The sequence below is a fragment of the Marmota monax genome, unplaced genomic scaffold, assembly GCF_021218885.2.
Source record: "Marmota monax isolate L192 unplaced genomic scaffold, Marmota_monax_Labrador192_F-V1.1 WCK01_AAM20220418_F8-fsc00070, whole genome shotgun sequence".
NCBI lineage: Eukaryota > Metazoa > Chordata > Mammalia > Rodentia > Sciuridae > Marmota > Marmota monax.
In genome coordinates this window covers 6,176,791-6,186,390 of record NW_026692116.1, presented here as the reverse complement: position 1 = coordinate 6,186,390, position 9,600 = coordinate 6,176,791, and the positions used below count along the sequence as shown (strand labels likewise).

General features: G+C 36.1%; 1 non-coding gene across 1 annotated transcript; it reads right to left on the bottom strand.

The window, feature by feature from the left end:
• Window positions 1-6,763: 6,763 nt before the first annotated feature.
• Window positions 6,764-6,870, bottom strand: LOC124105530 (U6 spliceosomal RNA). The gene has a single exon (XR_006855763.1). It is a non-coding gene; the product is annotated as a U6 spliceosomal RNA (small nuclear RNA).
• Between the last annotated feature and the right edge of the window lie 2,730 nt (window positions 6,871-9,600).

The following is a 9,600-nucleotide window of genomic DNA, read 5'->3' as shown; positions in this document are numbered from 1 at the left end:
AAAGCAAGGAAGAAAAGGAGTACAAACAATGAAGGACAGCCTAAATATTCAGGAGGACCTAGAGTCAGCAGAAAAATGGTCATATAAAGAACTCAAGGAATACCTTAGACAGATGGAATGGAACCTTAAAGAAGATACGAGACAGCAAATCCAAACAGTGAAAGAACACTTTGAAAATGAATTACATAGACAGATAAAAGAAGAAGTTAAGCATCTTTATCAGGAGATTGAGATTATAAAAAAAAACCAAACAATAATTCTAGAAATGAAGGAAACGATAAACCAAATTAAAAACTCAATTGAGAGTATCACTAACAGAGTGGAGCAAGTAGAAGCCAGAACATCAGATAATGAAGACAAAATATATCATCTTGAAAAGAGCCTAGCCAACTCAGAAAGGCTGGTTAAAAACCACGAGAAAAACATCCAAGAGATATGGGATAACATAAAGAAACCAAACCTACGAGTCATCGGGATAGAAGAAGGTACAGAGATTCAAACCAAGGGAATGAGTAACCTGCTGAAAGAAATAATTACAGAAAACTTTCCAGAAATAAAAAAGGAAACGGATATACAAATTGTAGATGCATACAGGACACCGAGCACACAAAATCACAGTAGACCAACGCCAAGACACATTGTTATGAAGATATCCAATATACAGAACAAAGAGAAAATACTAAAAGCTACAAGAGAAAGGAGGCAGATTACATTCAGGGGTAAACCAATAAGGTTAACAACGGATTTTTCATCACAGACGCTGAAAGCGAGAAGATCCTGGAACAACGTATTTCAAACACTGAAAGACAATGGATGCCAACCAAGAATTCTGTATCCAGCAAAATTAAGCTTCAGGTACGATAACGAAATAAAAATCTTTCATGATAAACAAAAGCTAAAAGAATTTGCAGCCAGAAAACCAGCATTGCAAAGCATCTTGAGCAAAACACTACACGAGGAAGAAATGAAAAACAATAACCAAAACCATCAGTGGGAAGTGCCTCTATAAAGACAGAGGGCGGGGGGAAAGCTAACCATGGAGAAACAAACTAAATTAAAAAAAAAAAAAAAGAAGATAAATAATCAAACATGGCTGGAAGTACAAACCATATATCAATAGTAACTCTAAACATTAATGGCTTAAACTCTCCAATAAAGCGACATAGGCTGGTAACATGGATTAAAAAAACAAATCCAACAATATGCTGCCTCCAGGAGACACATCTGATTGGAAAAGACATACACAGGCTGAAGGTGAAAGGTTGGGAAAAAATATACCATGCACACGGTCCTCGTAAGCAAGCAGGGGTGGCCATCCTCATATCGAATAAAATTGACTTCAAGACTAAATTAATCAAAAGGGATAAGGAAGGACATTATATACTGTTAAAAGGAACCATTTACCAACAAGACATAACAATTATCAATATTTATGCACCAAATAATGGTGCTGCGACGTTCATAAAACAAATTCTCCTCAAGTTCAAGAATCAAATAGACCACAACACAATAATTATGGGTGACTTCAACACACCTCTCTCACAATTGGACAGATCCTCCAAACAAAAGCTGAATAAAGAAACTATAGAACTCAATATCACAATCAACAACCTAGACTTAACTGACATATATAGAATATATCAACCATCATCAAGTGGATATACTTTTTTCTCAGCAGCACATGGATCCTCCTCAAAAATAGACCATATATTATGCCATAGGGCAACCCTCAGTAAATATACAGGGGTGGAGATAATACCATGCATTTTATCTGATCATAATGGAATGAAACTGGAAATCAATGATAAAAGACGGAAGGAAAAATCCTACATCACATGGAAAATGAACAATATGTTACTGAATGATCAATGGGTTACAGAAGACATAAAGGAAGAAATCAAAAAATTCTTAGAGATAAATGAAAATACAGACACAACATATCGGAATCTATGGGACACAATGAAAGCAGTTTTAAGAGGGAAATTCATCGCTTGGAGGTCATTCCTCAAAAAAAGGAAAAACCAACAAATAAATGAGCTCACACTTCATCTCAAAGCCCTAGAAAAGGAAGAGCAAAACAACAGCAAATGTAGCAGAAGGCAAGAAATAATTAAAATCAGAGCGGAAATCAATGAAATTGAAACAAAAGAAACTATTGAAAAAATTAACAAAACTAAAAGTTGGTTCTTTGAAAAAATAAATAAGATCGACAGACCCTTAGCCATGCTAACGAAGAGAAGAAGAGAGAGAACTCAAATCACTAACATACGGGATGAAAAAGGCAATATCACAACAGACACTACAGAAATACAGAAGACAATTAGAAATTATTTTGAAAACCTATATTCCAATAAAATAGAAGATAGTGAAGACATTGATAAATTCCTTAAGTCATATGATTTGCCCAGACTGAGTCAGGAGGATACTCACAACTTAAACAGACCAATAACAATAGATGAAATAGAAGAAGCAATCAAAAGACTTCCAACCAAGAAAAGCCCAGGACCGGATGGGTATACAGCGGAGTTTTACAAAACCTTTAAGGAAGAATTAATACCAATACTTTTCAAGTTATTTCAGGAAATAGAAAAAGAAGGAGCTCTGCCAAATTCATTCTATGAGGCCAACATCACCCTGATTCCGAAACCAGACAAAGACACCTCAAAGAAAGAAAACTACAGACCAATATCTCTGATGAACATAGATGCAAAAATCCTCAATAAAATTCTGGCGAACCGGATACAAAGGCACATCAAAAAAATTGTGCACCATGATCAAGTTGGATTCATCCCTGGGATGCAAGGATGGTTCAATATACGGAAATCAATAAATGTTATTCACCACATCAATAGACTTAAAAATAAGAACCATATGATCATCTCAATAGACGCAGAAAAAGCATTCGACAAAGTACAGCATCCCTTTATGTTCAAAACATTAGAAAAACTAGGGATAACAGGAACTTACCTCGACATTGTAAAAGCTATCTATGCTAAGCCTCAGGCTAGCATCATTCTCAATGGAGAAAAATTGAAGGCATTCCCCCTAAAATCTGGAACAAGACAGGGATGCCCTCTATCACCACTTCTATTCAATATAGTTCTCGAAACACTGGCCAGAGCAATTAGACAGACGAAAGAAATTAAAGGCATAAAAATAGGAAAGGAAGAACTTAAATTATCACTATTTGCAGATGACATGATTCTATACCTAGAAGACCCAAAAGGGTCTACAAAAAAACTACTAGAACTAATAAATGAATTCAGCAAAGTGGCAGGATATAAAATCAACACGCATAAATCAAAGGCATTTCTGTATATCAGCGACAAAACTTCTGAAACGGAAATGAGGAAAAACACTCCATTCACAATATCCTCAAAAAAAATAAAATACTTGGGAATCAACCTAACAAGAGAGGTGAAAGATTTATATAATGAAAACTACAAAACCCTAAAAAGAGAAGTAGAAGAAGATCTTAGAAGATGGAAAAATATACCCTGTTCATGGATAGGCAGAACTAACATCATCAAAATGGCGATATTACCAAAAGTTCTCTATAGGTTTAATGCAATGCCAATCAAAATCCCAACGGCATTTCTTGTAGAAATGGATAAAGCAATCATGAAATTCATATGGAAAAATAAAAGACCCAGAATAGCAAAAGCAATTCTAAGCAGGAAGTGTGAATCAGGCGGTATAGCGATACCAGACTTAAAACTATATTACAGAGCAATAGTAACAAAAACAGCATGGTACTGGTACCAAAACAGGAGGGTGGACCAATGGTACAGAATAGAGGACACAGAGACTAATCCACAAAGCTACAACTATCTTATATTTGATAAAGGAGCTAAAAGCATGCAATGGAGGGAGGATAGCATCTTCAACAAATGGTGCTGGGAAAACTGGAAATCCATATGCAACAAAATGAAACTGAATCCCCTCCTCTCGCCATGCACAAAAGTTAACTCAAAGTGGATCAAGGAGCTAGATATCAAATCAGAGACTCTGCGTCTGATAGAAGAAAAAGTTGGCTCCGATCTACATATTGTAGGGTCGGGCTCCAAATTCCTTAATAGGACACCCATAGCACAAAAGTTGATAACAAAAATCAACAAATGGGACTTACTTAAACTGAAAAGTTTTCTCTCAGCAAGAGAAACAATAAAAGAGGTAAATAGGGAGCCTACATCATGGGAACAAATTTTTACTCCTCACACTTCAGATAGAGCCCTAATATCCAGAGTATACAAAGAACTCAAAAAATTAAACAATAAGAAAACAAATAACCCAATCAACAAATGGGCCAAAGACCTGAACAGACACTTCTCAGAGGAGGACATACAATCAATCAACAAGTACATGAAAAAATGCTCACCATCTCTAGCAGTCAGAGAAATGCAAATCAAAACCACCCTAAGATACCATCTCACTCCAGTAAGATTGGCAGCCATTATGAAGTCAAACAACAACAAGTGCTGGAGAGGATGTGGGGAAAAGGGTACTCTTGTACATTGCTGGTGGGACTGCAAACTGGTGCGGCCAATCTGGAAAACAGTATGGAGACTCCTGGGAAAGCTGGGAATGGAACCACCATTTGACCCAGCTATTGCCCTTCTTGGACTTTTCCCTGAAGACCTTAAAAGAGCGTACTACAGGGATACTGCTACATCGATGTTCATAGCAGCACAATTCACAATTGCTAGACTGTGGAACCAACCCAGATGCCCTTCAATAGATGAATGGATAAAAAAAATGTGGCATTTATACACCATGGAGTATTACGCAGCACTAAAAAATGACAAAATCATAGAATTTGCAGGGAAATGGATGGCACTAGAGCAGATTATGCTTAGTGAAGCTAGCCAATCCCTAAAAAACAAATACCAAATGTCTTCTTTGATATAAGGAGAGCAACTAAGAACAGAGCAGGGAGGAAGAGCAGGAAGAAAAGATTAACATTAAACAGATACATGAGGTGGGATGGAAAGGGAGAGAAAAGGGAAATTGCATGGTAATGGAGGGAGACCCTCATTGTTATACAAAATTACATATAAGAGGTTGTGAGGGGAATGGGAAAATAAACAAGGAGAGATATGAATTACAGTGGATGGGGTAGAGAGAGAAGATGGGAGGGGAGGGAGGGGGGATGGTAGAGGATAGGAAAGGTAGCAGAATACAACAGTTACTAATAGGGCATTATGTAAAAATGTGGATGTGTAACCGATGTGATTCTGCAATCTGTATTTGGGGTAAAATTGGGAGTTCATAACCAACTTGAATCTAATGTATGAAATATGATATGTGAAGAGCTTTATAATGTTTTGAACAACCAATAAAAAAAATTTAAAAAAAAAAAAAAAAAAAAAAAAAAAAAGAATTATCAAAGTCAGAGCAGCAGTCACCTACTGGCCATAGGCTATGTGCCAGGCTCTTTGCTCCTAATATCTATGTGAGGACCTTCAAATTAAGTGACACCACCTTCACTGACAGAGCCAAGAATCCATCAATTCCTCAGTCTAACCTATTTCTTTCTAAAAATATATGCTCTAAAACTTGCAAGAGAATTTCACAGGTCTGGCAGGGACCTGAATAGCTTCATGCAAACCAAGAAGACTTCAGTAACATCCTTGGAGTATTGACGAGTGGTTGATAGCTGGATGAACTTCCCATTTGCATTTAAACCTGAACCACAAATGCAGCTTCCGTCACTCATGTGGCAACAAATGGGACACCATTCCTTTCTTCCTGCCTTATCCACAAATCAAAGTAGAAATAAGGTAAAAAATTATACACTCCTAGTGGGGATTTGGTTAGAACATAAAGCTTTGAATTTGGGATATCACTAACTTCTGAACAAGCAAAGGTCAGCAAATACACTCTGGTCTGAAATTGTTCTACTCTCAACCACACCATTTCTTGGCAAATCTTACTTAGCTTTTGATGCCAATCTTCCTGCCATTTCCTCCTATATGTCCTTTAATCTTTGTTTCCCCTTCTTGTATATCTGTTCTATCCAGTCTATAGGCACCAGCCACATGCAGCTATTGAGCACTTGAAATATGGCCAGTCTGCATAAGGATGCTCCATAACTGTAAAACTACATTGGATTTTGAAGACTTAAAGTGAAAAGAATGTAAAAAAATATATATCAGCAATTTTTATATTGTTACAGTTTAAAATAAAATGTTTTAATATACTGACTTAAATTAAAATAGTATTTAATTTATTTCACCTTCTTCTTTTTATTATTTTTTTATGACCACCAGGAGATTTTAAATTACATATGTGGCTCACATTTCTGGATCAAATTATGTTTCTGTTGGATAATGCTGGTCCACAGGCCTTCATCCTTCTACCTGAAAATCTGTTAGAAATGCAAATGTCAGGCCCTGTCTCTGACCTACAGAATCAAATCTGCATTTTAACAAGAGCCCCTGGTGATTCGTTATTAGTTTCACATTTGGGGGGTATAGTCTGCTAGTTTTGACACTTTTAGCATCTGTAGTTGTAGGGCATCTATTTCGTGTGTACATGTTACATTTTAATAAGACCCACTTATGAGTAAAAACCACAATTTATGTACCTTATGTAATTCCATAGTACCTAGCGTAGAAGTGGATGCCAAAAAGACACTAAACAAATTACTTGACAATTTAAAGATTATTATCTATGAAGTCAGATGATTTTACCATTTTTCTTTTTGTTTGTTTGTTTATTTATTTATATATTTATTTTTAATTTTTTATTGTTGGTTGTTCAAAAAAATATGGAACGCTTCACGAATTTGCATGTCATCCTTGCGCAGGGGCCATGCTAATCTTCTCTGTATCGTTCCAATTTTAGTATATGTGCTGCTGAAGCGAGCACTACCATTTTTCTTTACATGCATGTAATTTACATCTGTGTTCACATATATTCAAATAAAAATAAATGGAAAATAGTGTGGTTTATTTTTTATGTTAAGCTCATTGATGTAGCTCTCCTAAAATTAACTTTGGATTATGGAAAAAATTTACTAAAATCTTTTATGGTCACAACCAACTTCCCTGTATGAGAAGCCATATGGTTATATTAACAAACAAAATTATTACATTCTTCCTCCCTTAGAGCTTCCTTCTGAAATTTTATCTGTTCCCGTCCTATTAACAGGAAAATCATTATACATGTGCTTTAAAAATCTACAGTAATTGTAAATATAACAGTTGCTCTGGAACTTAGTATAGGTGATAAAAAAACAAAGTGATGTCAGTGATTTTTTAAAAAAATGAAAGAGGTGAAAAAATGGAAGAGGTGAAGCTATAGACTTGAATATATTCAGAGCAATGTTTTTATCTGTTATTGGGCTATAAAGAACTGCCCTAACCTCAATGACCATCAATAGAGGTAGAAGAAATTCTCTTTGAAAGGATACAATTATGCTTCTACAGTATCCCCAGTGATGAAGGATGCTCATAATTATTACTCCGAGACCTTGAGCTACAATTAATTGTCAAGTCAAGATTCTGTTATGGACGCTGAGCTTAAGGAAAGACATTCACCTATCATTTGCTTGAAATGATGAGTGAGAAGTGACCCACGTATTAAAATACTCTTGTTTTCTCAACATTTTTTTTTATTTGAAGTTTTCTATGAAAAGGTCCCCCAAGTTGGACCTCAGACGCTATCAGAGGTTAGGTGTCCAAAATTTTATTATTAGAGTTTTCATGTTAAATCCGTTCTGAAGTGAGACCTTCTAGTGACCTCAAAGGTAGTTTTGATGTATAGCTATTAGGGTTGTTAGATTTCAGAACAGCTAACCCTCCCTCGAGCCTGTAATGTGTCACTTTAATTCTACATTCATTATTTTAATCTCTCTATGGTGTCAGGATAATGAACTGAAGACACCCCAAATCCTTTGTTTCATGGAGACTCAAATAGTTTGGAAGTTTTTTAACTACCTCACAATTTCTACTGCCACCACTCTGTATCATGTCTTGCTCAGTTTAAGAAGGAAACTTTTCCTAAGGATCACAAAACCAAGGAGACCCCTTCCAAATAGAGTACCTCCTCTTTTCCTTTATCCAGGACAAGAGAGAGAAAGCAAAGGGTGAGGTGACAATTTGGTAATTGTCTTTATAGGGCCCCTATATTATTTTCTACTGGCATCACAGTATTTTGCTACAAACATTTCCAAAAGAAGTCTTTTCAATTCTTGGTGCCAAAAGGACCATTTATATGTGTATATTTGTTCTTAACAGAGTAAGAGGAGCAAAAGAAAAGAGAAAAAGAAAAAGAAAAGAAAAATAAAAATATAGAATAATTTCCTCTAACACATAGGTAAAAGGCAAAGACTCTCATTCTTAACTACCTACCTGTGCCCTAATCACAATGGAACCAGTCAAAGTACCCTGAAAGAAGAGGAAATACAACTACCTCTACTTGCGATGAGTAAATGCAGAATTTTAGAGAAGGTGTCACCTGCCCTAGAGCTCCATCCAAAGGAGCAAAACGCAGAATCTCCAGCACCATCCCACATCTAAGGCAAGTCCGACCTTGCAACTCACCCCAATTTTATTTTCACATGCTCCACTTTGGACTTCTTGACAAAATAAAGAATGAACAGAGGAATAAAGTGCTGGGAGGGAGTTATCCCTGCATGGACTTTGGAAGGTGGGGATAGTATATTTCAGCTAGAGAGAAATGAACTGGGGGTAGGATGAAAGAAATCATGCACAAGACACTTAGAGGCCTGGACTACAGGACACGGGAAGGGCAAGGGGGTCGCCTACTCTTTTCCAGCATTGTACTTTCTTCAAAGTTCTTAGCACAGTGGAGCCAAAAAATTTGGAGCACATTATGTAGCTTGTAAATACCAATTGCCATTTTGGTAGTAAGGGAGGCAGGCTAAGAGTTGTAGGCCAACATTATCTGTTTTAATGTTGACTGTAATTCTGGTCTTTGGTAATTATTGCTTTCTTTCCCCCTTTAACTGGTTTGTTTGTAGGAGCACTGTGTATAATTTATTGCCCGTGGCCTGTCAATTGAAAGAAAGCTAAAACTTTAAATACTGGCTAACAAAATGAAAGCCACTTTATTACACAAAGGAAATTAACAAAAATAAACAAATACCCACAATTTGAAAGGCTAGTTTTTCCTTTTGTTTTGTTCATTTGGAAACTACTTTCAACAGCTCAGGAAACTCTTCTAGGTTTATAAGACCATTACTCCTTCACAATTTCTATTTCTGACATTGGTAATGATAAGTAATCTACACGCTTTAGTTTTCTCCCCCACTAACACTTCTCAAATATATAAGCCTATAAAGTCTTAGCCCAGCATGCAGATTGCTTTCCCTACTTTTGATCTATCGAAGCCAATTAAGTAGTTAAAGATCATTTGCACAGTCAAAATCTTAGCTAAATAAACAGCATTTTTCCACGGCCCATTTCAGCCAGAATGTGTAAGAAGAAAATGTCCTGAGGATATTCTCTTGCATCTAATATTATGAATACAGACAAAATAGTAGATGAAATATCCAATTTTTTGGATGATAGCTTTGTAAATGCATTGATAATGCTGAACATTTTACTTGGATACTATAGGGAAAGTCACCAGGAA